We start from the raw sequence: 27,092 nt of genomic DNA, 5'->3' as shown, positions 1-27,092 counted from the left end.
TATTCAGGATGGTCTCAATCTCCTGACATTGTGATCCACCCACCTTGGCCTCTCAAATGCTGGGATTACAGGTGTGAGCCATCACACCCAGCTGAAAATTTTCCTTTTAATTCAACCTCAGGGAGTTTGGGAAAAGCCCACTGAAAGATAATCACTAATATCTGAGCAGAGGAGGAAGGCAATAGAAACAGGGAAAGTAAACCTAAACATCTATAAGTAGAGATAATGTTAACTATATTATATCTATATAATTCACATAAATTTTATGCAGAAATTAATGAGAAGACATATACACTACATTACATGTAATCTGTAAGTACATTTGCAGATTGATGTCTTGTCAAGTCAGGGATGTCATTCAACATCTATTTCACTTTAAAATGAGAAAATGCATAAGCAAATAGAAGTTCAGACCAGCATGCTAACTTTGCTAGGATTAAAAATAGAATAATAGAAGATACACAGTAAGGTTGGAAGAAAGGAATCATCAAAAAAAATTATAAAAGATACTGAAAATTGAATATGTGTCTGTACATACAAAATGAGAATGGTTTCTTTCGTAAACAATGTGGGTAGAAGTGCTGCATCAAAATTAGATCATGGCTGGGTGCGGTGGCTCACAACTGTAGTCCCCACACTTTGGGAGGCCTACATGGGTAGATTACTTGAGATCAGAACTTCAAGGCCAGCCCGGACAACATGGTGAAATGCCATCAATACTAAAAATACAAAAATTAGCTGAGAGTGGTGGCATATGCCTGTAATTCCAGATGCAGGGGAGACTGAGGCAGAAGAATCCCTTGGACGGAGGAAGTGGAGGTTGCAGTGAGCTGAGATCATGCCACTGCATTCCAGCTTGGGGGACAGAGTGAGACTCTATCTCTAAAGAAAGTAAACAATAAAAATAAAAATAAAAAATAAATAAATAAAAATGTAAGCCATAACAGATATATTATAATGCAGGATTCTGGATTCAATTTGGAAAAGAGTTGAAGCATGTTTAACATGCATATGGTAGATGTGCAGAGGCTATTAACAGGATTTTCTTCCAAAAGATGACATTGAAATCCCCATGTGAGACTGTACAGAAAATGTAGTTATATGTCTGCATAGTTAGGGCTACCTGAAAAAATTTCACAGAGAACTGGGTGAAAGAACAAGCCTTGACATTTAAAAGATGTGTAAAATGTGGTTCTGACTATTTTAGCTCTTTGAAAGTGTGTTTTTACCTTCCAGAAGGCAGATGGATCCTGGGACTGTGGAAACTTCACAGGAGTTTTAAGCCTGGGATGCTCCTTTTCTTCCTGGAGACAATTACCAAAAAGAAATTATTTAGATCTGAGAGTATAAAGTTTTCTGTTCTTCTCTGAGGAGATGAAATGGACAGTGTGTATATATGCAAGAACTCAGATTCAAAATCTGTGGGTTCCTCATCTATGGCACAGACCATAGTTTGTGTAGAGTGACATGGACTTAGTCCTTATCACTTTTCCTCAGAAAAGGAGAGAATTGGGGTAAATGGGATCTGGAGCAGTTATTGCAGTGTTAGTGATAATACACCCTCTTCTCCAGGAATCTGGGGTCCACTTTCAGGATAGCATGAATAAATATAGCTTTTAAAAACATATCAACCATATTCAGATATGCTTCAATACACTTAAAGAAAATATGTGTATGAACCTCACAGATTGGCAATGTATGTGTACAGAGAACTAAAACTACAGAAAACTTAGAAAAAGGAAGTACACACAAAAAAAACTAACACTCTCTAGAAGTGAATACAGTTTATATAGTCATAACCATGTAACCACTGACACTGATACATATCTGTTTTTTAAAATGTGTTTTACTGTTATTCCATTTTTTAGTTCTTTACTTTCCTGTGTAATTTTGTATTTGTACTTTTTTATTTGAATCGGAGTCTTGCTCTGTGGCCCAGGTTGGAGTGCAGTGGCACAATCTCGGCTCACTGCAACCTCCACCTCCCAGGTTCAAGTGTTTCTTCCCCTTCAGTCTTCCAAGCAGCTGGAACTACAGACACATACCACCACACATGGCTAGTTTTTGTATTTTTAGTAGGGACAGGGTTTCACCATGTTTGCCAGTCTGGACTTGAACTCCTGACCTCAAGTGATCCACCTGCCTCAGCCTCCTAAAGTGCTGGGATTACAGGCATTAGCCACCAGGTCTGGCCAATATTTGTAATTTTATCTCTGTCTTAGACAGTAGTGTGCAAGAAGTGTAAGATTCAGACTCCACAAAAGCTGGCTTTACTACTGCCATTGGACAAAAAGATTAAACTCCATAGGAGAATGTCAGAGAGAAGAGGAATATTGACGTAGAAGACAGATTACCAATGAAAAGGAGACAGCCTAAAATTGGAAGGATGAAGAATCTATGTCTGAATTTGGAATAAAAAAAAAATTGGTGAGAGAAAATGAATATCAGGCTACAGTATATCACCAGTTAAAGCCCTTTAAAGCAAGACTATATTGCTGACTGTGAGATTAGTTTGGCATACAGTGTTCTGGGAATATTTGAAGTAGATTCTAAAGTAGAAAGCTATAGGTTGGGTGCAGTGGCTCATGTCTGTATTCCCAGCACTTTGGGAGACCAAGGCAGGTGAATCACTTGAGGTAAGGAGTTTGTCACTAGCCTGGCCAGCATGGTGACACCCCATCTTCAGTAAAAATACAAAAAATTAGCCAGGCATGGTGGTGCATGCCTGTAATCCCAACTACTAAGGAAGCTGAGGCAGGGAAAGTGCTTGAACCTGAGAGGTTGAGGATGCAGTGAGCCGAGATCATGCCATTGCACTCCAGCCTCGGCAACAGAGTGAGACTTCATCTTGAAAAAAAAAAGTTACATAGAGGTAGGGATGAATGGAAGAATAATGGAATGAAAAAGAAGGGCTGTTTAAGGTCCTGATGAACAAAATTGTGGTGTAATGTTCAATAGTCAGTGAGGTGAAAGGGGGAAAATGCCAATGTCTTCACATTTCTCGATGTGTAAATGGTTGCCCAGGGGAACCAATGAGAATAATTGTTTAACTAGTACTCAAATTTTAAAAGCACTGATTATCAGTACATAATATTTCCCCGCCCCCTTTTTTTGAGAAATAGAGAAAGAGCTAAAGAAAAAGAGATAGAGAAAAATGGGAGAGTGGCAGAGAAAGAAAAAGAGAGAGAGCTTGCACTTTATAATGTGAATCTTTTCTCTTTAAGGTATGTGAAAGTTCAGTATACAAATACAGCCTTCCATGTTATACCCAACTGTAATAGAGTCGGGAAGCCATGAGGGCACCCAGTTCACATACATTTGTTCTAAAAACTGGTTTTGCATTTCAACAGGAAAACCAGAAAAACCTACTGGTGACTTTAAGTCTTACCCAGTAACTGCGGCTACTCATCAATCAGAACTTGCCAGCCCCTTGGAAACACTGCCAGCACCAACAAACTTTCTTTCAAAACAATTCACATAATCTCCCTTCTTTCCCTCATGAAAACCCTCACTTTGTTTTTTGTTTCTCAGACACACCTAGGGGCTACCAGGTTCAAGCAAATCTCCTGTCTCAGCCACCTGAGAAGCTGGAATTACAGACACATGCCACCATGCCTAGGTAGTTTTTGTAATTCTAGTAGAGATAGGGCTATCACCATGTTGGCCAGGCTGGTCTCAAACTCTTAGCCTCATGTGATCTGCCCCTCTTGGCCTCCCAAAATGCTAGGATTAAAGGTATGAGCCACCACACTCAGCCTTGAAATACTTATATGTTCCCAAATAGACCCTTTTCTTGAATATTCATCTGTTTATATTTTATTTATTTTATTTTATTTTAGAAAGAGGGTGTCCCTCTGTGAATCCATCTGGAGAGCAATGGCAGGTCCATAGCTCACTACAACTTCAAACTCCTGGGTTCAGGCAATCCTCTTGCTTTAGCCTTCCAAACCACTGGGATTACACATTAGCCACCATGCCCAGCAATCTCTACATTTTTTTTTATTTTACTATACTTTAAGTTCTAGGGTACATGTGCACAACATACAGGTTTGTTACATATGTATACATGTGACATGTTGGTGTGCTGCACCCAGTAACTCATCATTTACATTGGGTATCTCTCCTAATGCTTTCCCTCTCCACTCCCACCACCCCGCAACACGCCCTGGTGTGTGATGTTCCCCTTCCTGTGTCCAAGTGATCTCATTGTTCAATTCCCACTGATCAGTGAGAACATGCGGTGTTTGGTTTTCTGTCCTTGCAATAGTGTGCTGAGAATGATGGTTTCCAGCTTCATCCATGTCCCTACAAAGGACATGAACTAATCATTTTTTATGGCTGCATAGTATTCCATGGTGTATATGTACCACACTTTCTTAATCTAGTCTGTCGTTTTTGGACATTTGGGCTGGTTCCAAGTCTTTGATATTGGGAATAAACATATGTGTGCTTGTGCCTTTATAGCAGCATGATTTATAATCATTTAGGTATATACCCAGTAATTGGATGGCTGGGTCAAATGGTATTTCTAGTTCTAGATCCTTGAGGAATCACCACACTGTCTTCCACAATAGTTGAACTAGTTTACAGTCCCCCAACAGTGTAAAAGTGTGTTCCTATTTCTCCACATCCTCTCCAGCACCTGTTGTTTCCTGACTTTTTAATGATCACCATTCTAACTGTTATAAGATGATATCTCATGGTGGTTTTGAGTTGCATTTCTCTGATGGCCAGTGATGATGAGCATTTTTTCATGTGTCTTTTGGCTGCAAGAATGTCTTCTTTTGAGAAGTGTCTGTTCATATCCCTCACCCACTTTTTGACGGTTTTTTTTTTTCTTGTAAATTTGTTTGAGTTCTTTGTAGATTCTGGGTATTAGCCGTCTGTCAGATGACTAGATTGCAAAAATTTTCTCCCATTCTGTAGGTTGCCTCTTCACTCTGATGATGGTTTCTTTTACTGTGCAGAAGCTTTTTAGTTTAATTAGATACCATTTGTTAATTTTGGCATTTGTTGCCATTGCTTTTGGTGTTTCGGACATGAAGTCCTCACACAGGCCTATGTCCTGAATGGTATTGCCTAGGTTTTCTTCTGTGGTTTTTATGGTTTTAGGTCTAACATTTAGCTCTTTAATCCATCTTAAATTAAATTTTGTATGAGGTGTAAGGAAGGGATCCAGTTTCAGCTTTCTACTTATGGCTAGCCAGGTTTCCCCAACACCATTTATTAAATAGGGAATCCTTTCCCCATTTCTTATTTTGTCAGGTTTGTCAAAGATCAGATTTTTGTAGATATGTGGTATTATTTCTGAGGGCTCTATTCTGTTCCATTGGTCTATATCTCTGCTTTGGTACCAGTACCATACTCTTTTCATTATTGTAGCCTTGTAGTATAGTTTGAAGTCAGGTAGTGTGATGCCTCCAACTTTGTTCTTTTGGCTTAGGATTGTCTTGGCAATGCAGGCTCTTTTTTGGTTCCATATGAACTTTAAAGTAGTTTTTTCCAATTCTGTGAAGAAAGTCATTGGTAGTTTGATGGGGATGGCATTGAATCTGTCAATTACCTTGGGCAGTATGGTCATTTTCACGATATTGATTCTTCCTATCCATGAGCATGGAATGTTCTTCCATTTGTTTGCATCCTCTTTTATTTTGTTGAGCAGTGGTTTGTAGTTCTCCTTGAAGAGATCCTTCACATCCCTTGTAAGTTGGATTCCTAGGTATTTTATTCCTTTTGAAGCAATTGTGAATGGTAATTCACTCGTGATTTGGCTCTCAGTTTGTCTGTTATCAGTGTACAAGAATGCTTGTGATTTTTGCACATTGATTTTGTATCCTGAGATTTTGCTGAAGTTGCTTATCAGCTTAAGGAGATTTGGGGATGAGACGGTGGGGTTTTCTAGATACGCAATCATGTCATCTGCAAACAGGGACAATCTGACTTCCTCTTTTCCTAGTTGAATACTGTTTATTTCCTTCTCCTGCCTAATTGCCCTGGCCAGAACTTCCAACAGTATGTTGAATAAGAGTGGTGAGAGAGGGCATCCCTGTCTTCTGCCAGTTTTGAAGGGAATGCTTCCAGTTTCTGCCCATTCAGTATGATATTGGCTGTGGGTTTGTTATAGACAGCGTTTATTATTTTGAGATATGTCCCATCAATACCTAATTGATTGAGAGTTTTTAGCATGCAGTGCTGTTGAATTTTGTCCAAGGCCTTTTCTGCATCTATTGAGATAATCATATGATTTTTGTCTTTGGTTCTGTTTATATGCTGGATTATATTTATTGATTTGCATATGTTGAACCAGCCTTGCATCCCAGGGATGAAGCCCATTTGATCATGGTGGATAAGCTTTTTGACATGCTGCTGCATTTGGTCTACCAGTATTTTATTAAGGATTATTGCATCGACGTTCATCAGGGATATTGGTCTAAAATTCTCTTTTTTTGTTGTGTCTCTGCCAGGCTTTGGTGTCAGGATGATGCTGCCCTCATAAAATGAGTCAGGGAGTATTCTCTTTTTTTCTATTGATTGTAATAGTTTCAGAAGGAATGGTACCAGCTTCTCCTTGTACCTCTGGTAGAATTCGGCTTTGAATCCTTCTGGTCCTGGACTTTATTTGGTTGGTAGGCTATTAAGTATTGGCTCAATTCCAGAGCTTGTTATTGGTCTATAAAGGGATTCAACTCCTTCCTGGTTTAGTCTTGGGAGAGTGCATGTGTCCAGGAATTTATCCATTTCTTCTAGATTTTCTAGTTTATTTGTGTAGTGGTGTTTATTGTATTCTCTGATTGTAGTTTGTATTTCTGTGGGATTGGTTGTGATATCCCCTTTATCATTTTTACTGCTTCTATTTGATTCTTCTCTCTTTTCTTGTTTATTAATCTTGCTAGCGGTCTATCAATTTTGTTGATCTTTTCAAAAAACCAGCTCCTGGATTCATTGATTTTTTGAAGTGCTCTTGTGTCTCTATTTCCTTCAGTTATTCTCTGATCTTAGTTATTTCTTGCCTTCTAATAGCTTTTGAATGTGTTTGCTCTTGCTTCTCTAGTTCTTTTAATTGTGATGTTAGGGTGTCAATTTTGGATCTTTCCTGCTTTCTCTTGTGGGCATTTAGTGCTATAAATTTCCCTCTATACACTGCTTTAAAAGTGTCCCAGAGAGTCTGGTATGTTGTATCTTTGTTCTTAGTGGTTTCAAAGAACATCTTTATTTCTGCCTTCATTTTGTTATGTACTCAGTAGTCATTCAGGAGCAGGTTGTTCAGTTTCCATGTAGTTGAGCGGTTTTCAGTGAGTTTCTTAATCGTGAGTTCTAGTTTGATTGCACTGTGGTCTGAGAGACAGTTTGTTATAATTTCTGTCCTTTTCCATTTACTGAGGAGTGCTTTACTTCCAACTATGTGGTCAATTTTGGAATGAGTGTGATGTGTTGCTGAGAAGAATGTATATTCTGTTGATTTTGGGTGAAGAGTTCTGTAGATGTCTATTAGGCCCTCTTGGTGCAGAACTGTGTTCAATTCCTGGATATCCTTGTTAAGTTTTTCTCTCATTGATCTCTCTAATGTTGACAGTGGGTTGTTAAAGTTGCCCATTATTATTGTGTGGGATTCTAAGTCTCTTTGTAAATCTCTAAGGACTTGCTTTATGAATCTGGGTGCCCCTATATTGGGTGCATATATATTTAAGATAGTTAGTTCCTCTTGTTCAATTGATCCATTTACCATTATGTAATGGCCTTCTTTGTCTCTTTTGATGTTTGTTGGTTAAAGTCTGTTTTATCAGAGACTAGGATTTCAATGCCTGCCATTTTTGTTTCCATTTGCTTGGTAGATCTTCCTCCATCCCTTTATTTTGAGCCTATGTGTGTCTCTGCACATGAGATGGATCTCCTGAATATAGCACACTGATGGGTCTTGACTCTTTATCCAATTTGCCAGTCTGTGTCTTTCAACTGGGACATTTAGCCCATTTACATTTAAGGTTAATAGTACTGTGTGTGAATTTGATCCTGTCATGATGTATGCTGGTTATTTTGCTCATTAGTTGATGCAGTTTCTTCCTAGCATCGATGTTCTTTACAATTTGTCATATTCTTGCAGTAGCTGCTACCAGTTTTTCCTTTCCATGTTTAGTGCTTCCTTCAGGAGCTCTTTTAGGGCAGGCCTAGTGGTGACAAAATCTCTCAGCATTTGCTTGTCTGTAAAGTATTTTATTTCTCCTTCACTTATGGAGATTAGTTCGGCTGCATATGAAATTCTGGGTTGAAAATTCTTTTCTTTAAGAATGTTGACTATTGGCCCCCACTCTCTTCTTGCTTCTAGAGTTTCTGTCAAGAGATCAGCTGTTAGTCTGATGGGCTTCCCTTTGTGGGTAACCCGACCTTTCTCTCTGGCTTCCCTTAACATTTTTTCCTTTATTTCAACTTTGGTGGATCTGACAATTATGTGTCTTGGAGTTGTTCTTCTCGATGAGTATCTTTTCGCAGTCTCTGTATTTCCTGAATTTGAATGTTGGCCTGTCTTCCTAGGTTGGAGAAGTTCTCCTGGATAATATCCAACACTGTTCCATTCTCGCCGTCACTTTCGGGTACACCAATCAGATGTAGATTTGGTCTTTTCACATGGTACCATATTTCTTGGAGTCTTTGTTAATTTCTTTTTAACCTTTTTTCTCCAAACTTCTCTTCTACCTTCATTTCATTCATTTGATTGTCCATCACTGATACCCTTTCTTTCAGTTGATCAAATCAGCTACTGAAGCTTGTGCATTCATCCTGTAGTTCTTGTGCCATAGTTTTCAGCTCCATCAGGTAATTTAAGGACTTCTCTACACTGATTATTCTAGTTAGCCATTCATTTAATTTTTTTCAAGGTTTTTAGCTCCTTTGTGTTGGGTTTGAACCTCCTCCTTTAGCTCAGATAAGTTTGATCATCTGAAGCCTTCTTCTGTCAACTCGTCACAGTCATTCTCCATGCAGCTTTGTTCCATTGCTTGCAAGGAGCTTCATTCCTTTGGATGGAAAGAGGTGCTCTGATTTTTATAATTTTCAGCTTTTCTGCTCTGTTTTTTCCCCATCTTTGTGGTTTTGTCTACCTTTGGTCTTTGATGATGGTGACATACAGGTGGGGTTTTGGTGTGGATGTCCTTTCTGTTTGTTGGTTTTCCTTTTAACAGTCAGGACCCTCCACTGCAGGTCTGTTGGAGTTTGCTGGAGGTCCCCTCCAGACACTGTTTGCCTGGGTATCAGCAGCAGGGGCTGCAGAACAGTGAATATTGCTGAACAGCAAATGTTTCTGCCTGATTGTTCCCCTGGAAGCTTTGTCTCAGAGGGGTACCCAGCCATGTGAGGTGTCAGTCTGCCCCTACTTGGGGATGCCTCCCAGTTAGGTGACTCAGGGTTCAGGGACCCACTTAAGGAGGCAGTCTGTCCATTCTCAGATCTGAAACTCTGTGCTGGGAAGACCCCTACTCTGTTCAAATCTGTCAGACAGGGACATTTTAGTCTGCAGACAGGGACATTTAAGTCTGAAGAGGTTTCTGCTGCCTTTTGTTTGGCTATGCCCTGCCCCAGAGGTGGAGTCTACAGAGGCAGGCAGGCCTTCTTTAGCCACAGTGGGCTCCACCAAGTTCAAGTTTGCCAGCCACTTTACCTACTCAAGCCTCAGTAATGGTGGGCACCCCTCCCCTAGCCTTGCTGCTGCCTTGCAGCTCAATCTCAGACTGCTGTGCTAGCAATGAGTGAGGCTCCACCAGTGTAGGACCCTCCAAGCCAGGCATGGGATGTAATCTCCTGGTGAGCCGTTTGCTAAGAGCATTGGAAAAGTGCAGTAGGGTGGGAGTGACCCAATTTTCCAGGTGCCGTCTGTCACCCCTTCCTTTGGCTAGGAAAGGGAATCCCCCGACCCCTTGCACTTCCTGGGTGAGGCAATGCCTCACCCTGCTTTGGCTCATACTCAGTGGGCTGCACCCACTGTGTGAGGAGCCACAGTGAGATGAACCCGGTACCTCAGTTGGAAATACAAAAATCACCTGTCTTCTGCGTTGCTCACACCAGGAGTTGTAGATTGCAGCTGTTCCTATTTGGCCATCTTGGAACCACCTACATTTTTATTTCATATTAATTTTATGTTTTCAAATAACTTAAAATGGCTCCATGGCCAGAGCAACTTTTGATCTCTTCCTCTTTGTGGCTCAGAAAATGCACAGGTTTTTCATTTCAGAAGTAACCACAGTTACTTCTGTGCGAGATGCCATGATGAGCTTAGAATTATCACTTGAAAAATAAGAAGATTTAGGAAATTTCAGCTTTCTTGTTGCTCTCCTGCAAATGCTACTTTAAAACAAATTTTCTTCAGTGTCACCAAGATTAACACAACTTACTGCTCTAGAGAACCAATGTTTTATATTTGTGGGGATTGGGATCATTTTGTATTATTTTGTAACATAAAATAATGTGTTATTTTATAAGATAAGATTAATAATGTTAAAGAACACAACTCAGTGTCATGTAACACATTCACAATGTTGTAGAACCTGTCACTGCCTATTACCCACTTCTTGCTGGTCTGTGACAGCCACTAGTCAGTTTTCAATCTCTGTGGATTAAAAGATTTTGGAAGTTTTATACAATTGTAATCCTACATTATTGGTTGCTCATGTCTGGTTTTTTTCACTTAACATATTGCTCTCAAGATTCATCCACAATGTGGTAGATTTTGGTACATCATTTCTTTTTATGGCTAAATTATGTTGCGTTATGTGGATAAGCCTCATTTCTCCCTCCATCTTAAAATAAAATTCACAAAACATAAAATTAACAATTAAATATTTTAAGCTGCACAATTTCAGTGGGATTTCTCTAATGACCAATGTCATTCAGCATTTTTTTTTTGGGGGGCTTGTTGGTCATTGGTCTATTTTCTTTGGAGAAGTATTTATTTCATATGGGGTTTCCATATTTGTTTTCTATTATTGTTTAGTTGCTTGCTTTTTGCCCATCTGGTAAATAGATTGTTTGTCAGTTTGTTATTGGGTTGTGGCAGTTGTTTATAGAGTCTAGATACCAGATGCTTATGAAATCTACAATTTGAAAACGTTTTCTCTCATCTTGTAGGTTGTCTTTTGACTCTCTGTAGACAGTCTTGTGACATACTTTTCCATCTTAAACAACTTCAATTTATCTATTGCTTAAAGTTTCGTTCCTTTTGTTGTTGGTGTCATATTTACAAATTGAAAGACAAATTCAAGGTTAGGAAAGATGCTTCCATATATTTGCTTAAGAATTTTGTAGAGTGGATCTTTTAATTTTGTTTGTTGACCCCGTTTTGTATTATTTTTTGATTACTTTTATTTTTAAAAATAGTTACATGCTATTTTAAATAACACTTTTTGGTAAAAAATTATTTTAGGTGTCCAACAGCCATGGTTGCTGTCATTGCTGCCACTGGTGTTCAGACAAGGGTGACAGTTGGGGCCAGGGCCCCTGTTTCTGATTAATTTCTCCTGTAAAGGTACTATGGAGAAGACTGGAGAGGAGCTATAAGAGTACAACAACGAAAAGGAAGACCTAGATGAGACCCTTTGTCAGACACTGTAGGTCCTGATGAAGATGTTTCCAGAGATGTTTCAGTTGCACAGTCCATGCCACTTACAATCTCCTCCTCTTTGTGACTCAGAAAATGTACAGGTTTTCCAGGGCAGCTGTGTCTATTGGGACCACCTCCTTTATGTTACTGGTTCTTGCTTTCATCTTTGAGACTGAGAAGTTGCAAGTGGAGCAAAAGCAGCAATGACAGAAGCAACAGACACTTCTCTAGGCTTTTAGGGCTGTAAGGAAGAAGGCATTCTGTCAGAGACTCTATCTTTACTTCTTGGGATGACCTAGATTGTGATTGCTCTATATGGGCTGTCACAGTGAGAGAAGTTTTAAAAGTTGATTATTTGATTCTTTTTTAACTTTGGCACATTAGCTAAACCTGGGGAAAAGAATTCTCCCCACATAGTCTCACAAAGAGATTCTACTTGCAATGGTGTCCTCCACACTATCCTGACATACTTTTGTTCACTCTGATACCAGAGTGCAGCCATGCAGATGTTATTCCAGCTCCAGCCACCCCACTTCTTTCACTAATTTATCCCTAACTGTAAGATTTCACTTTCCCATTATGGAGTAAGAACTGGTGCCAGTGAGAGATTCTTTTTCCCATTAATGACTGGTTATATATATGTATATGTGTGTGTGTGTGTGCATACAAACATATACATATATATACACACACATACATATACACATATATATATATAAATGTGTGTGTTTGTGTGTGTGTATGTGTGTGTATATATATATATATATATATATATGACTCTAGCTTTCCAGGAGGGACAATGCAACAATATGAAACAGACAAAATGCATTAAACACGTAGTGCAAAGCAGCCACTGTGAATCTCTGTGTGGCTGGAGGAGGAGGGAGGCCAGCTACACCTTCAGCCATAGCATGGAAACCATAGAGGACAAAGCAAGAGCTCATTTTCTCTGCACATTTTGGCTGTTAGACCTGTGTGTATGTAAATAAACAAATAAACAAAAACAGAAGCATTTGTTCACTTTTTGTATTTAAATATTTAAAATAAGTCCAACTAAAATTTACTTCTTACTTTTTTTATTAGTGTAAACAATTTTTGCAATCTAATCTTGTATTCTGAAAAATTGCTGAGTTCATTTACTAGCTTTAATAGTTGTTTGGGGGTATGTTAATGTAACACTTACTAATTTATTATAAAGGATGTAGCAAAGGATACAGATGAACAGACGCATAGGGCAAGGAATGAGGAAAGGGTCATGAATCTTCCATGCCTCCCTGAGCATGCCACCTTCCAAGAAGCTTCAGCTGGGCATAGTGGCTGATGCCTGTAATGTCAGCACTTTCGGAAGCCTGAGGCAGGTGGATAACCTGAAGTCAGGAGTTCAAGACCAACCTGGCAAACATGATGAAAACCCATCTCTGCTAAAAATATGGAAACAAATTAGCTGGGCATGATGGGATGCCTATAAGCTCAGCTAGTTGGGAGGCTGAGGCAGAAGAATTGCTTCAATCTGGGAGGCGGATGTTGCAGTGAGCTCACATTGCACCACTGCATCCAGCCTGGGCAAGAAGAACAAAACTCTGTCTAAACAACAAAAAAGAAGCTTCATATGTTCCAATACCTGGAAGCTCTCTGAACTCTGTCTCCTTAGATTTCTATGGAGGTTCCATTACATCAGGGTATTAGTCCATTTTGTGCTGCTATAATTAAATACCCAAGCTGTGTATATTAAAAGAAGCAGCATCACATGACTCACAGCTCTGCAGGCTGTACAAGAAGCATGACACCAACATCTTCTCCTAGTGACGCTTCAGGAAACATTTACTTATGATGGAAGGTGAAAGGGGAACAGGTATGTCATGTGGTAGGAGAGGAAACAAGAGAGAGGAGATAGTCCCCCAGTCTTCGTAACAATACATCTCATGTGAACATATTACTGTGGGAAGGGTGCCAAACTGTTTACCAGAGATTCACCCCCATGACCCAAACCCCTCCCACAAGACCCCACCTCCAATATTAGAGATCCCATTTCAACATAAGGTTTGTAGGGGAAACGTATTCAAACTATATTACTAGGGATGATTGATTAAGCCATTGGCCATTGGTGGTCAAACTGACCTTCAGCCCTTGTCTCCTTGCTGCAGGTTGGGGTGTGGGGCTGAATGTTTCCACCCTCTAAGCATGCTTTGGTCTTTCTTGTGATGAGCCCAATTATAAAGCTATCAGTGTTCATTAGCTGACATACAAAAAGAAAGCACTTTGCAGCACATTGGAAATTCCAAGGATTAAGGTATCATATGCCAGGAAATAGAGGGGAAGATCAAATATATATTTCATGATATATATTTCACAATATGTATTTCACACCTTTCCACCATCCCACCACCCACTCCAACACTTCTGATATGGTTTGGTGATGTCCCCAACCAAATCTCATCTCAAATTCCCATGTGTTGTGAAAGGTACCTGGTGGGAGGTTACTGAACCATGTGGGAAGGTGTTTCTCATGCCGTTCTCATGATAGTGAATAAGTCTCATGAGATCTAATGGTTGGATAAGGGGGAGTTTCCCTGCACAAGCTCTCTTTTTTGCCTCCCACCATTCACATAAGATGTGACTTGCTCCTCCTTGACTTCTGCTGTGATTGTGAGGCCTCCCCAGCCATGTGTAACTGTAAATGCATTTAACCTCTTTATTTCGTAGACTACCCAGTCTTGGGTATCTCTTTATTGGCAGCATAAAAATGAACTAATACACCCACCATGTTAAAACTTGGATCCCTTACATGAAATGAACATACAACTCAAAAGATATGGACACACGACTACAGTCACATTTCACCGTTGATAATTAGTTCGATCCATCATATTGTAGTAATGTCTCCTAGGATGAGTTCATTCAGGTTTCAGGCTTCCTTTCAATCTTGTCAGGTTCTAAAGCAAGAGTGATGTTGGGAAACACACAGCTTTACTCTTGCAGGCATCTGGTGTAAATGAGCTAAGACTCATTATCTCTTGCTCTGAAACTCTTTTGAGGTGATGGTAAATTTTCCTCAGTTTAGAATCCTGTTCTAGTTTAGATTGTAGGCAGCTATACCAATCCAGCAAGTAGCTTCTCCTCAGTCCACTCCCATTCAGATGTACTCCTATTCAGATAAAGTTATCTACATAAAAACAGAAATGAATAGGATTTTTTTTACACCAGAAAATACAACTGCATTTACTATTAGACCCACTTTTCCTGAATAGAGTGAAGACACAACCCACCCCCAATAGGCCCTTAGGAATTCTGAAGTAACATTTGAAAATATAGTTATGGTTTCTTATTTGGAAATTATTTATGCTTTCTGCACTTGCCACTGCAGCCCTGATCCTGAGACTACTACATCAGGCAGGGGAGAAAGAAAATTTGAAGTGATTTGGGGAATAAAGAAAAAATAATAGTTACACCAGTGTGCTTCTTCCTTGCCAAGAATTTCATGGTCATATCAGGGTCCTCCAGTTACAGTAAGTAGGTAGTCAGGCACGAACAGGGCAGAAGAGACCCCCCATCTCTGTCAGGTGACCATCAGGTGATGGTCAGGCAGTTGCTAAACTGTCTCTCTATAATAAAAGTTGCTCATTACCAGTGTTAGAGCAAGGTAGGTTCCCAAAATATAGAAACATCTAAAACTTGTGATTAATAGCTTCTAAGTAAGATATCAGGAGTTGGGTCACTGTGCCCAAGCATGTGCAGTAAGAGGCAAAATAGCAGAACGTAACTGGTATATGACCTTCTAGGAACCCTTGACTGGTAAGGAAAGAATGTACCACATTCACACAACTTCAGTAAACAAACTGAGAATGTGTCCCCTCCCAAGTGCTAGCAGGGCACCTCACATGCAGACAGCTTGCTACAAAGGAAGAATAAGGAGAGAAGGTATGCAAGACCTCAGAATTATACCAACATATATGACTGCAAGTCAGAGGTTAACCCTGGTATTTGAATCAAGATGACTTAAGAGCAAGTCATCTAGTTGGCCCTTTCCAAGCTACTTTACTCTCTTTCTTTCCTGATCAAAAACCTTTTTAATACACTTTCACTTCTGCACTAGAACTTGCCTCAGTCTATTTCCCTGCCTTATGTGCCTCAGACAAATACTTTTTTTCTGAGGAGGCAAGAACTGAAGTTGCTGTAGACCCATATGGTTTCAATGCCACACTGGATTCAGTGCTGCTAACAACCCTGTCACCCACTTATCCCCAGATCGATCTGAAACATAGAAAACTCTAGTGAAGACACACTGTTTATTCCATGCATGTTAAGTCAGAACACACTTGGGAAGACATGGAAGCCAGTCCTTTATGCTTTCATCTCCACCCGTTTTAGACAATCAATGTTTTAATTGCCTATTTTACAATAGTTTTAATCACACCATTACTCTGGGGAGGATACCTCTCTGCCTATTGTTGGATATTATGGGCTGTACAGAATGTTTTTTGATCTGAAGAAATGACAGTCAGCCATCCAAATCCATGAAATATCTTCTGTTCTATTTATTGTGTGGCACTCTGAGAATTAGCATCTTCCCCCATGTAGTGGAAGCCCACTCCAGACTCAGTGTCTACTCCTCTATTCTCTGTCCCCTTTGAGAATACCAGTCTTGGTATTGCTTGCCAGACATGTATAGGGCTTTCTCACCAGAAACTCTGCTCCAGAGCCATCTGCAGTATATGTCTTGCTGGCTGACAAGCATAGCGGTTCTTACTGGCCTTAATGGCCTAAGACAATGTAAGAGGACTTATCTAGATTTGGCCCATATCTGCACTGCTGCAGAAACCCCATATACATCCATTTCATGGCTGCAAGTGACCACCTCAAGGGAACACATGGGGATATCTACTTATCAATTCTAGTCACATTCTGGAAGGGGGCTTTTTCTGGGTGTATCCATCTGTCTTACTTTTTGAGTATGGAAGGGGGCACTTTGTGTGCGCATCCACTTGTCTTACTTTTAAGCACCCCTGAAGTTTCTATAGTAATTTCCACATGGCCATGCCCCATACTGGCATTGTTTTAATTGGCCAATTAAATTGGCCATTGCCCTTCTGCCTGACCATGTGACCAACCAGGGCATTGGCTAGCCACTACCCATGAGTTAGTTAGTGAAAACTCAAAACAGAATTAATTCTTTCATTATTGTGGGAAAACAGCATGCAGTTCAGCTCCCTGAGCCACCTTGTTTTCTTCTTTTTTTTTCTGATCAAAGTAGAAGACTCCATACATGTTGCTCATTCACCTTGTAACTGTCATCCACAAACCCAGCAGCTCTTTGTTGGTCAATTGATAGCTCTTTGTCAGGCTCTGTAGAATCCAGCAGCTCCTCACTGTTCTAGAGTCAGGTGTAGGGTAAAACACGCTCTCTGCTCATGAGTATCTCCTCCTTGCAGTCCGCCAGTAGAATCATCCTTTATAACAGATTTGCACTTTTTGATGTATTTCATATATCTTTTGGGTATTGCTTCCCTTATTAGAGTGTTACCTGGGAACCGGCTCAGATGTCAAGATCAGGTGTCAAAATTACTTCATGTCCTCCATCATAGAGGTAGCTTTAGTCACTGTCCCAGAGCAAGGTAGTAGTACATGCCCCTTAAATAAACTAACTTTGTTTCTTTCTTTCTCTCTCTCTCTTTCCCTTTCTTTCTTTCTTCTTTCTTCTGTTTATAAAATTTTTGTTTTTCTTTATTTCTTCTAAAAATAACCAGGATACATGTGCAGAAATTACAGGTTTTTTACATAGGTATATGTGTGCCATGGTGGTTTTTCCTGCACTTATTGACCCATCCTCAAAGTTCCCTCCCCTCAGCCCCACCCCCAACAGGACCTGGTGTAAGACTGACATGAATGTTCTTCACCCTTTATTTCTGATTTTAGTAATTTGACTCTCTTTTTTTTTCTTCATCGGTCTGGCTTTTCTTAAAGAACACATTTTTCTTTGTTTCTATGATTTTTCTGTCTTTTTGACTGCATGAGATGCTGCTCCAGTAAATCAAACTCTGTTTTAATATTTAAGTGATGCCAAAAAAGTACAATCAGAGCACAAGTGCACAGCTTTTTGGCCCCAAAGCTCATCAGGAGATTTAAGATTTCAGCCCCACTGAAACTGAGTTTGAGAGTTCTTAGACACTCTAGAATGTAGCAGTTTCTCACAATTCATCCTAGGACAGAGGATCTCTGCCTCTTAGGTAGCAATATTTTATGTTAACCATTTTTATTTTATGATGGAACTCTTTTGGGAAACATTATTTCTATTAGCATATGGGTAGCTTCAGTTAATATTTCATAGAAAGGCAGTAAATGCCCCATCAAATAGAAATTCTATAGTTCAGTCATTGTCATTGAAAGGTACTCATAGTTTCTTACTTCAGCCACGATAAAAGCTTCACATAAAGGGACACACACTGGAGGATTTGTCCCAACTAACACTTAAGTGTTTACTTTGTATTTTGTGGGCATAGGCAATTTGCTAGTTTCCATTTAGTATGTCCGATTAACATTTCCTAAGAGAACATATTTATATGTCTTCAGTTTATAGTACTAGACAGATGAATTATGCCCCAGTTAGATATAGTACCCACTTCCTTGCTTTGTTTTGTTTTTAACATGAAGTCTCACTCTGTCACCAGGCTGGAGTGCAGTGGTGCTATCTCAGCTTGCTGCAACCTCTGCCTCCCGGGTTCAAGCAATTCTCCTGACTCAGCCTCCCTAGTAGCTGGGACTACTAATTTTTGTATTTTTAGTAGAGACAGAGTTTTACCTTGTTGGCAAAGTTGGTCTTGACCTCTTGACCTCGTGATCCACCCCTCTCAGACTCCCAAAGTGCTGGGATTACAAGTGTGAGCCACCACACCTGGCGATATAGTACCCATTTTCATGAGATTGTTAGGTAAAAGGGTTACAAATACCTTACATAAAGCTTGTTTACGTATGTTAAGTTTTGTAATTATATTAACCTATATGTTACTATATTCTGGTCTTAGGAACTTCCCCCCAACATTTTTTTTCTTTACTCCCTAGATCTTTTTAACTCTTCAGGTGAAAAAGATTTGGGTTCCCATCAGGAAGTTGCATCTGTATGACCTATTAGGGACAGCAAATTTGATAAGGCTTTTTAAAAAGTCCTTTGATTCTGTGGGAGAGACACCCATGTAAAAAGAGGCTCATTTAGCCCAGAAATTTACCATGAACTTGGTAATAAGCATATTCGGTGGGAGGATATCTCAGCCATCATAAAGCCAGTCTAACACGACTTGCATATTTAGCATGTTAACTGCTTCATTTGGGGAGCTTCAATACGTATTGAGGGATAAGAAAAAAGAACCATTTTGGAAAAACTCAGGCTGCACCTGCACACAGATAAGCAATTTGTATAATTAGTGAAATCCTAGGGAAAAAAAAAAAAGTTATCTCCCTTTCAGGCATATACATGGTGGAAATACGCACAGGGCTGAGGATGGCTTATCAAAAACAACCCACTTTATACAAGGAAAATAAGTGGCACTGTGTGCTTGCCTGGACGCATACCCACAGCTACATAAGATAAGGGGAGTTGCACACACAGGTTTACTGATAAGAGAAGTTACTCAAACTGCTACAGACATGAGAGGAGTTTCTTATAAAAGCTTTTGAATTCAGATGTAACCCAGCAATGCACTCAGACTCTTCTCTCTGCTGTGGAGAGCTTTTTTTTTTTTTTTCGTATTAAACTTTCACTCCAACTTTATCTTTGTGTTTACAATTCTTAATTTTTTTGTCTTGGATAAAGAACAAAAAACCTGGAGTACTTCTTCAGACAACAAGAAAATTCCACATTAAGGTGCATTGGCAAGAATGCAACGTATTTTGATTCATTGGCTTGGAAGGAGGGAATTCATCAGAAGGGTGAGTAAGAGCCGACTTTTACCTTTAACTATTTATATTCATCTATGAGTCTTCTTGTCTATTCCAATCTAGTTTCCTTTCACAGAGGACCTAAGCCAACATGTGGGATTGGAAAAAGGTCCTAGGAAAATTCAAGATTTCTGGCTGGGACTAACCCTCAGTGTTATCTGAAGGCCCTCAGTGTTATCTGAAGACTACTCCAATCCTTGACAGCCCACCAGTGTGTCAGTGCAAGGACCTTCCCACTTACATTTTCCTTCTTTTCTCCCATGGCTATTATGTCACCTATCTCTTCATTGTATACAATGTTGTAGGTGTTTTTTCAGCCTAGAGATATAATCTTGCTTGGTAGAGTAAGTTGGTGTCTTTTTTTGTAACCAGGAATGTAACTTCAAGAAACTGTGTTTTTGTGATTTCCTCGAGACAGAGGAGTTCAAGATTTCCATCTAAGTATTCACTTAGTGAGGTCTCTTCTACCCCTCAATAATAGACATTCATGACACTGTATGGTCAAATATTTCACCCCAAGTGAATATCCTCTTTTCTCTCCATTTGGATTGTTTCTTCCCTCTACATTTGGGTTGGTTTTTACCTCCCCATTTGGGTTGGTTTTTCCCTCCATGTAAAATCCCAGCATTGCCCAATAAATTTAAACAATTCCTTTATGAGACAAGTTAATTTTCTTGTGCTGGGAGGAATATTATAGGAACAGCCAATTAAACTGAAACCTCTTTTTCTAACTTCTGCCTGAAAGGATGGAGTCACAGTTTTTACCTAACATTTCAGACCCTACAGCACTACGTAGGGGAATGGGATTTATTTTTCTCCACTGGGAGCCTTGTTGGCCCTTTGTCCAAAAACTCTGGTTTTGCAATTTATCTCCCTTTTATATCCCTCTATTAGAGACCAGGCTTCATGCCCCATTTGAAAACAGCAAAGCTCCAGCTTTAACACTCAAGAGGACAGCTATTCCATTTATATGTTCTTTTAAGGCACCTGTTCTACATTCAGCTACATTGGCATTTACACCAGAAATGGGTTTTATGTTTGAAAGTGAATCAGTCTCATTCTTTGGGATTTCAATGTTTCACTAGGGCCATAGCAAGGGAAACCAAAGATAATACTAAAACACTTCCTCCATTAAGGAGGGAAGTCCAGCAGATGCCCAGATGCAACTGTCACATAGTCTTTCCTGAGACCCATCCATCAAGGAGTGACCCAGACCCAAGTCTAGGAGGTCAAAGAATAATCATCATCAGAGGACTAAAGCCACTTGCGTGAGCATGGCTTGCCCCATTGCTTAGCTCCTCTGCTACCATCATTTGAAGGTCACACGTGAAACCACTGGTGGCATATTCAACACAATGCTGGGACCCAGGAGCCAAGGAGAAATAACAGTCTGTGGGACACTCCTACTGTCTTCTTCTCCTCCCTGGGTCACACTGAAAAAAAGCAGGAGACAGAGGGATGCCTCTTTTCTTGTCTATTTTTCTAGAGAGGTGACAGTCCAACTTTAATCTGCACCCCTCTGAGTGCACTCTGAAACTTTCAGAACTGCTTTGACCCGAGGACTTTGAAGAAAAATGTGACTCATTTTCTTTTGCATGAGAGCATGACATTTTTTACTGAACCTTCACAAGCATTGTAAGATCAACCCAGCTTTTTTAACAGTCATGGCAGGTAGTCCCACGGAGAATAATTCCGCAGAGTTAGAAAAGCAATTTCTAGAGAAACCATCTCAGAATGCCCCTTATTAATCACCACCTCAAGTTTTCTTTTCATTGCAGGAACTTACACAAATAAAGGGGGAACTAGGTAGGTTCTCTGATGACCCTAATAAATATAGAGAGGTTTTCCAAAATTTGACCGAAATATTTCATGTTACATGGAGAGATGCTATGCTACATTTAAGCCAAAACCCTAACTGTTACAGAAAAGCAGGCAGTCTTGCAGGCAGCAGAAACATTTGGAGATAAACAGCATACCTCCTATAGCCAGTCTAAAAATCTTGAAAGGAAAAAGTCTAAGGGATAAAAGAGGATAAGGAGAGACAGGGTCCCCATTCCCAATAGTAAGAAAAATGAGGCTCCCTTAAAAGCCCTAATTGGAGCCTGAGTGATCTCATAAATGAGTGGAAATTAAAAGAATTTCTGACATACATTTTAAAAGACTTGGAAATAAGCAGAACAAGACCTCTTAATTACTCTCAACTGTATGAGTTGAACCAGAAAACATATGGAAATCCACCTGCCTTCTTGGAGAGACTGAGAGAAGCTTTAATAAGACGCACTTACCTGTCTTCCAGTTCAGTAAAACACAGGTCCAATACTCAGGCAGCCCCTGATATCAGAACAAAGTTGCTGAAATAGGCCTTGTCTAAAAATCTTTCTAGTTTTTCTCACCAAACAATCCCAGATTCCTAAGCCCTCTCCACTGTACTGTCTCATTCACAATCTTGCAAAACTTGACAGAAGCATTTAGTCTTTTACTGTAACATGGCCTGGTCCCAATACACATTAGATAATGACAGTCGATGGCCCAAAAATCGTACCTTTGACTTGCAAATTCTCAGGAAGCTTAACAACTTTACAGCCAGGGATGGCAAACGGCAACTGGTTCTCTATATTCAGGCTTTCTTTGATGTCTACCTTAAATGTAACCTTCCCTGTGTCAAGCTTGCACTGCTCATAAAATCTTTCTTTTTAATAAAAATCCTCCCCAGGTCTTTCCTTACTATGAAACTCCTTTTAACCCTGTAGATAAAGCCCCTCTGTATTCTTATTCCCTGCATCGACTCCTTGCCCATCCAAATCCTCTACCCCAGTGGCCCCTCCTGCCTCCAAACCCTCAGCCCCCAACCCCACTACTCGTTCTCCATCTGTTACCAATTCAAAACTCACATCTGCCTTTCTCCCTCTCTGGGAAGTGGCTGTGGTTAAAGGCATTGCTCACATTAATTTCCCTTTCTCCATGTAGGATTTGTTGCAGATCAAAGCTGTAAGTATATTCAAAATGCCTTTATATTTTTCTCTTCATTAATGTTGTTTTCATTGAAAAGGTATTTTCCCAATTAACTGAATTAATGTTCTCCACTGTGTCTTTCTACTTTTGCTGCAAGTATAAAAACCCCTAAAATAATTTGTGGTAGCCTGGGACTCCTTGGGAAAGCAGGAAAAGCACTACAAATCCCATTTTGGGGAAAAAATTCTGTTTTCCTTATGAAATCCCTGGAATTAGAGGTGAATAAGTATCTCTCAAAATCTGTCTTTTTCTTCCAGCTATATTTGTTTATTAGTCCATAGAAACTTTTTTCCTATTACTGTTCTTAAAGGGTCTCACCTGAAAGCCAGTAATACAATTGGGAAATTGGCAGAAAAAAAAAAATCTTATAATTACTGAATTTCTTCTTCTTGTCTGCTTGGCTGTATATGTGTTATGTGAGTAATGTCTATTAAAAGAGCTCTAATTAATTAAATTAGCACTGAAATCAAATATTTTTAAGGAAAAGGTAAATGCTGTGAGAACTTTCAGTTCATGTGAAACTTTCCTTACACACCTTGCACATAAACAGTTTCTTCAATAGTTTTAAATACATATTTTACTTTGAAACTTCCTGGTGTATTAAAATAAGAAATATCTGAAGAGTTGCCAGTATAACTTTCTTTTCTTTTTTTTTTTTTTTTTTTTTTTTTTTTTGTTGAGACAGTCTTGCTTTGTCACCCAGGCTGGAGGGCAGTGGCACAATCTCAGCTCACTACAACCTCTGACTCCTGGGTTCAAGTGGTTCTCCTGCTTTAGCCTCTTGAGTAGCAGGGATTATAGGCATGCACCACCATGAACAGCTAATTTTTGTATTTTTAGTAGAGACAAGGTTTTACCATGTTGGTGAGGCTGGTCTTGAAATCCTGACCTCTTGATCTGTCCACCTCAGCCTCACAAAGTTCTGGGATTGCAAGTGTAAGCCACCATGCCTGTCTGCCAGATACATTTTTGTTTGCATTAATTAATTAGGCAATTTCATCCCTATTTCTGGTAAATACTGTAAGGTGTGAAAACTTGGCAGAGAGGCTACAAAACTATCACCCAGTCCAAACAAAATAATCTTTGCTTGTGTAATTTTTAAATAAATAAAACAGCAATATTTGTTTAATGATGATAGCTACATATTAACCTATTTAGTGAAATATTCTAGCTTACAATCTTGTGGCCTCAGGCAGTCTAGTCCACAGACATGAAGGAAGTTTGTTTTGGGAAAGGACAGTTATCATCACTGATATTAAATAAGACAATTTATATAAAAAAGAATCTTCTGTGGTAAATTCTTGTCCTAAAATAATTTAACTGGTTGTTTAAAGAAATAGATATTTATGAAAAGCCAGAAAGTTGGGGCATGTCAGAGACTGTCTGTAAAAGTCAGGAAAAATTTTATAATAGAGAATTTATGCAAGAAATGTTGTACAATTTAAAAGTAATTAGATCCCCTGAATGCTTCATAAAATGTCCCTATACCTCTTAGCTGTACAACTTACATGCTTTGCAGCTAGGCAAAACCTAGGACAGATGGAGTTAAATATTGAAATAAGCCAGGCCTTATCTGCAATTCTGTCTAGATCCTAGGCTCTAGACCTAGCACATAATTAAAATTCAAAACTTACCAAGGTTTTCAACAAAGGTAAATGTTGCTAAATGTTAACAGTAAAATATGTATTTAAAACTATTGAAGAAACTGTTTATGTGTAAGGTGTGTAAGGAAAGTAAAATGCATTTTTGGTAAAAAGATTATAAGGAGGCATAAGATGTGAATTTTTACTTGCATGAAAATGTTAAATAATTGTTTTGAAGGTTTAAGAAAGTTTTGAGAGGTTAATTGTAAACAAAATGCTGTGTATAAATATATTGACTAAAGTTGAAGGGGTATCATCCAGTTTTTCTGTAATTGAGCATTGAAATAAAGACACATGTGTTTCTGTTAAAGCACTAACCTGTTCTTTAACAAAAATTATAAAGGGTTAAAAAGGGTCTATAAAAAAATCTTACCTTATGGTCAAACATTAAAATTAGGTAAATGTGTCTACAAGGTTTTATTAAAATTGAGTTTAACATTAATAGCACATTAATATAAGGTGGAATTTTAGATTATCTGGTATAAAATCATACAGGAAGCACTCTCAAATATAAAATTGTGTTTGGCTTCCTTTGAGCTATATTTGTATAAATATATTCATATATGTTTCAAAGTTATGGGAAACTCCTATAATTCTGATATATCTTCATGTACATTATCAGTAAAAATTATAATTGTTACATTAAAATTATTGTGTGTCACAGAGATAAAAGGTATCTTTGTTGATTGCATCTTTAACTATGTCTGCCTTAAAACACTTTGTCATCCATAAACAATTGTTGTCTTGTTTTGTTCCTCTTTAGAAGACGGTTTTGTAATCAGCTATAAACCTCTAACAGGTGCTCTGAAATGCAGGTTTCTGATAATTTTAGAGAGTGTAACATCAGAATAGAAGAAAACGTTCAGAACACTTGAAAAGCTAAAATGTTCACTAATATCAAGCAGGACAAGAATTAACTGTATTAACTAAACTAAAAGGAGGATTGAGTAATCTCTTTTAACTTTTTGCTTAGAACATTGCTAATTCTTTGTTTTGCTTTTCAAAGTCAAATAAATTTTTCTTTTGAGCTATTAACAGCTTGTAACAAATTAAGTATACTCCCGTAAACAAAATTTGGAGCATACTTGTTTCTCTGTACCTGATTTTCTACAGAATTTGGAAACTATCTGTTGAGTATTCTTAAGTTATGGCAGTATGGTTATTTCCATAAGTGCAATAAGAATCTGTTTTCTTTTGTAACAGCGCACATTTAGAAAAGCTGGTTATTTTTACCAACACTTTAACTGGAATTATATGCTTTCCTTTAAGGAATCAAACTTGACTTACAAAGCAAAAAGGCCCTTGGAAAACTCACTGCATATTTTGTGTACACAGTCCCTGTACATGGTTTCTGATCTGTGGTAAGTAAAAAATGTACTTTCTAGCAGTCTGGGAAGCCCAAGTTATCTTGGTCCCTCAAGAGAAGAGAAATTCTCCAACTAATAGGTATTGATTGGACAGTAAAAATCCATGGCTGGGCTTGGCTTTAAAAAGGTCTTATCTCAGATTCCTTCTTTGAAACAAAGTGCTATATAAACCAATTTAATAGGCAGATGTAACAAATAATTATTCTTGCTGCACGGTATGCAAATAACTGTCAAGTATAGTAAAGCAAACCAGTCCTATTATAATTTGTCTTTTAATAAAAATGGGAAACTGGAGAGACAAAATTGTGTTTCAAAAATGATAGCACATGGATTGTTGAATTCTACTGTTTCCTAATGTTTTTCTATTTTTATTATTTTCCACCGCTTAAATTAAACTCTAATTTTTCTGGATATAAGTTTCCATATTAAGCTGTGATTTCTTAAAGCCCTACAAACTGAAAAGTAAGTGTTTCATCAAGTACTGCCTCTAACACAGGGCCATCACAGGAATAAATAACTTCACTGCTGGTGCTGACAACTAATAACTGAGGGTGCTGAGAAAACTTTGCCCCCAAGTCTAGTGAGTCCATGAAATGCAGGGTGATTAAGATGATATCTGATACAGGAGTCAATTCCTAAATACATCACTCAAGTCAAAGCCTAGAAATCTAAGAAAGCAACCCAAACAGCCCAAAGAAACACCCTAAATATCAATGTAAAAAAATAGAAAATATTAAGCTGAAAATCATAAAAGATAGGTGACTAAGTGAAAACTACTCATTTTATTCAGCCTCACACACCTCACCAAATACTTTTGGTGTGTCTACCTCTTTTTTTAAGCCAAATATTAAAACATTTTAATGGAAATTATTTACTTTGCCACCCTTGTGGGAGCTGCCTTACTCACTGCTATTTGCAGTAGAACAATATGCTATAGCATCCTCAGGGTGGAATATCAGACAAAAAAATCTCAATTATTATAGCATTTTGCCTAATTATTATCCAGATAACAGGAATAATAGTTACTAAAAGAAAGTAACACATGAGTTCTTCCAAACACATGCTTCTGCCTCTCATCAGGTAACAAATGTTTCTATAGCAACCAATAGGGCCTAGTAAAAAACACTGCTAAAAACTTAAAGAAAAGGCTAAAAAGCTAAGGGAATATCAAAACAAATGAATAGATTCTTGGTTTGGATTCAAAATCATAGGATGAGTCATCCCATTCCTGGGACCTCTTCTATATACCTGGAACTAATGTTCTTACCTTGCCTAATTAACCTTTTTCAAAGATTTTTAACTGAAAAGATCATGGCCATTTTACAGACAACTACCCCAAAATATCTACAAACGACATTGCTCCTACAGTAAACCCAAGACCAGAAAACTCTCCATCCCCTTGTCCGCAGGAAGTAGCCTGCAGTCCCTCCTCCTTTTTATAACCATAGGATCTGGATTGATAGAGCAGGACCACCACCTTGTTGGACCAACCCCTCATTCTAAAGTTGACCTCAATAAAAAACTGCTTAAATCCAAAGGGTGTCAGCCTAATGG

This window comes from Gorilla gorilla, chromosome Y (genome assembly GCF_029281585.2).
Source record: "Gorilla gorilla gorilla isolate KB3781 chromosome Y, NHGRI_mGorGor1-v2.1_pri, whole genome shotgun sequence".
In the NCBI taxonomy this organism is placed as follows: domain Eukaryota; kingdom Metazoa; phylum Chordata; class Mammalia; order Primates; family Hominidae; genus Gorilla; species Gorilla gorilla.
This window is presented reverse-complemented; position numbering follows the sequence as displayed.